General features: G+C 43.4%; 1 long non-coding RNA gene across 1 annotated transcript; it reads left to right on the forward strand.

Moving 5' to 3' along the window:
- The first annotated feature begins 608 nt into the window (after positions 1–608).
- Positions 609–2,686, forward strand: LOC110524179. The gene is made up of 3 exons (XR_002473551.2): positions 609–937; positions 1,594–1,709; positions 1,807–2,686. It is a non-coding gene; the product is annotated as an uncharacterized LOC110524179 (long non-coding RNA).
- Positions 2,687–4,277: the final 1,591 nt, after the last annotated feature.

The raw sequence follows: 4,277 nt of genomic DNA on the forward strand, positions 1-4,277 counted from the left end.
CAAAAGGCATTTGGGAAACTCCCCAAATATATGGAAGAAGGTACTCTGGTCAGATGAGACAAAAATGTAGCTTTTTTGCCATCAAGGAAAATGCTATATCTGGCGCAAACCCAACACCTCCTATCACCCTGAGAACACCATCCTCATATTTTTCATTGGCAGGGACTTTGAAACCGGTCAGAATTGAAGGAATGATGGATGGCGCTAAATACAGGGAAATTCTTGAGGGAAAACTGTTTGCCTTCCAGAGATTTGAGACCGGGACAGAGGTTCACCTTCCAGCAGGACAATGGCCCTAAGCATACTGCTGAAGCAACACTTGAGTAGTTTAAGGGGACACATTTAAATGTCTTGGAATGGCCTAGTCAAAGCCCAGACCTCAATCCAATTGAGAATCTGTGGGATGACTTAAAGATTGCTGTACACCAGCGGAACCCATCCAACTTGAAGGAGCTGGAGCAGTTTTGCCTTGAAGAATGGGCAAAAATCCCAATGGCTAGATGTGCCAAGCTTATAGAGACATATCCAAGATACTTGCAGCTTTAATTTCTGCAAAAGGTGGCTCTACAAAATATTGGCTTTAATTTCAGGTTGTAAGGCAACAAAATAGGAAAAATGTGAAGGGGGTGAATACTTCGGCAAGCCAGTGTGATATATATATATATATATATAGTATACTATAGTATAGCCACTGTGATGTATACTATAGTTAACGAAGTAATACTAAGTGTCTGTTGTGTAGTGAGCTGTTTGTAGCCCATGTGCCTCACCCTAATTATTTGGTCCCTTTCACCCTGAGTGGCGCTGTGGTCTACTGCACTGCATCTCAGTACAAGAGGCGTCACTGTAGTACCTGGTTCGAATCCAGGCTGCATCACATCTGGCCATGATTGAGAGTCACAAAGGGTGGCGCACAATTTGTCCAGCCTTATCCGGGGTAGGCCATCATTGTATTTTGTTCTTAATTAACTGACTTGCCTAGATAAATAAAGGTTAAATAAAAACATCATTTTGCCTACCGTTCTGACTTGGTGGTGCACAAGTAGCCCATAGCCTGTCTTAGAGAAATGTCATCATTGTGTATTGTAAGAGCTTTCATGGTCTGCTTATATGCCACCTTTTATTTATCCTATGGTTCTGACTTGGAGAATACTGTAAGAACGGCCCATATACTGAATTCTGTCACTGTACATTTCAAAAGTGCTTATAGTTATATTGACTACGTCCATCCAAGCTCGCACATTAATTGCTTAATAAAAATTGTGGATTGCCTCTTATCAGCTCGTCGTCCCCTTATGCCATAGTTTGTACATCTCAATTGTCAGTGTAAACCACATTTGTTTATGCAAGTCAGCCATTTTTATGAAAATCAGCTGTTTTTTTAAAGGCAGTAAATGAGGCTGAATGAACTGTTTTGCTGCCAGACAAGGCTCCGCTGATAGCCAGGTGTAGCAGTGTTAAGGATTCACTCCATGCCACACCCTCTACTGCTCATCCTGTGTCTCCCTACCTTGCCTCCACTCCCCCAGTGCTTTCTCCCTCTGTGTGTGTGTGTGTGTGTGTGTGTGTGTGTGTGTGTGTGTGTGTGTGTAGTCAGGTGTGCTGGAGGCAGAGCAGATCTCCACCAGCTGCAACATGTTCCATAATCAAGACCTCTACAAATACTCAGGCCTGCCACTTCCACGCTGCCAGATCGTAACCTCTGCTCAGTCAGTCTGCGTTTTTAACCGTTTGTTCCTGCATAGATCCTGTTTTCGTGTTGTGCCTGTTTTCCCTTGCCTGATGCTGTTTTCCCCTCCGCTACAGTTTTGTCTGCTCTGACTCTGGTCCCTGTCTCCAGTTCCACATCTCGTCAGTCCTGCTACTCAGTCCTGGATCCCCCACTCTACCGCTTACTTGAATTTCTCTCCGGACCTGCTTACCCAGCCCCAACTCCCCTAGCTCCAGCCTCAGCCTCAGAACCTGGCTCTGCTCTGCATAACAGCTGAAAAGAAAGCTTTGCTGTTGGGACAGCATTATGTAGGCACCGTTTGTCACCATTATAGTGAAATTCATGTATTGTTTAGTGTTGTCTAGTGGCTTTACTGGCATGCCCCACCAATATGTACATGCTAAAATCACCACTGTATAGGCCTATAGGATATAGCCTAGCTTTTAGGAGGACAATTTGCAGGCAGAGACAAATCTGTAATCAATACTTTTTGAAAATGAAGTGTGCAATGCTCGCTCACCATAGTAGCCTAACCTATGTGCACGTTGTGCCTTTTCATTGATGATTTACATGTTTTGATTGCACTTCAACTCATGTTGGTTGAGACCCCTCCACTTCTTTCCATGATCAATATTTTCATCCCAAAGATGTCTGTCTGGGGTCCCAGCAGGTTAAAACAGCCATGGAAGACCAGTCTACGGAGCTCATGTGAATTCTGCAGTATATTAACAATCAGTGAATTATACAAAGTTCCTTCTTGAATTGTTGGGTAGACCTACAGTAGTTACAAGACAGAAGTTTAAGCTTAAAGCTACAGTCTCAGACCTGGGAATAACTGTAACGGTTTTCTTCCTGGGAAGGAGAGGAGGACCAAAATGCAGCGTGGTTATTTATAAACATCTTTAATGAAAGATGAAAACGTGAACACTATACAAAATAAGAAAACGTGGCAAAAACCGAAACAGTCCTAACTGGTGCAAAACACAGAGACAGGAACAATCACCCACACGATACCTAAAGAATATGGCTGCCTAAATATGGTTCCCAATCAGAGACAACGATAAACACCTGCCTCTGATTGAGAACCACTCCAGGCAACCATAGACTTACCTAGAACACTCAACTGAACACAACCCCATAGACCACAAAACCCCTAGACAAAACAAGACACATAAATCACCCATGTCACACCCTTGCCTAACCAACATAATAAAGAAAACACAGAATACTAAGGCCAGGGCGTGACAATAACAGTAATTTCAATTATTGAACCATTGATTCTATAATTGGATAATATAATGTATAAATGTACACCAAGGTCATTCTTTGTGATGCCTCATTTTAGGAGGATCAGATGGTGACAGGGGTCTCAGCAGGGTCATGCTGCCAGGCAAGACCAGTCTGTGACGGGGTGAGGTGAATTTTTATTCTCTCTGTGCAGCAAACACTGGACAAGCCAGATGCTATAGTCTGACAAACCTTCAAAGTTGACTTCCAAACTGTATCAAGGGTTGATAGAGGCTTTTCTAGACACAAAACATGTAAAACAAAGATGTGAGGAAGACCTGGTAGAAGCTATTGCTGATGAGGAATAGATACAGATATGTTTGAATGCCCAGTCATGTTCATATCATGTCAGATATACATTAATGTACTTTAAGGCTATTCATATAACGTACTAAATGCTAGTGAAACTGAATTACATGCACTCAGAAATGTCATTCCTCTGCTTGAGGTTTAAAACACAAAGGGGACATATTTGCATATGTTATGGTCTTATGAAGGCTGGCAAAGAGTATGTTCCTTTTTATTTTTAGCATGTCTACAGATTCTCCCTTCTGCCTGTTTTTGTTTGCTTGGAAATGTTGCTCTGGAGACTGTTATCTGAAGAAACTGTGTAATCAAGCATTTATAGGGATTAAGAAATGCATGCCCAATGAAAGCATGCCCATTTGAGGGGGGATGCCTATTTAGGCAATCCCTAGTGGACAAAAGAACTGATCGCGGACGACAGGAAAAGGCGGGCCGAACAGTCCCCCATTAACATCGACGTGGCTGTAGTGGAGCGGGTCGAGAGTTTCAAGTTCCTTGGTGTCCACATCAACAACAAACTGTCATGATCGTAACTCACCAAGACAGTCATTTAGAGGGCACGACAACACCTTTTCCCCCTAAGGAGACTGAAAAGATTTGGCATGGGTCCCCAGATCCTCAAAAAGTTCCTACAGCTGCACCATCGAGAGCATCCTGACTGATTGCATCATCGCCTGGTATGGCAACTGCTCGGCATCTGACCGTAAGGCACTACAGAGGATAGTGCTTATGGCCCAGTACATCACTGGGGCCAAGCTTCCTTCCATCCAGGACCTATATACTAGGCAGTGTCAGAGGAAAGCTCAAAAAATTGCCAGAGACTCCAGTCACCCAAGTCATAGACTGTTTTCTCTGCTAGCACACGGCAAGTGGAACCAGAGCGCCAAGTCTAGGAAAAAAAGCCATAAGCTCTAAGACTGCATAAGACTGCTGAACAAGTAATCAAATGGCCACAGACTATTACATTGACCCC

The sequence above is a fragment of the Oncorhynchus mykiss genome, chromosome 5, assembly GCF_013265735.2.
Source record: "Oncorhynchus mykiss isolate Arlee chromosome 5, USDA_OmykA_1.1, whole genome shotgun sequence".
NCBI lineage: Eukaryota > Metazoa > Chordata > Actinopteri > Salmoniformes > Salmonidae > Oncorhynchus > Oncorhynchus mykiss.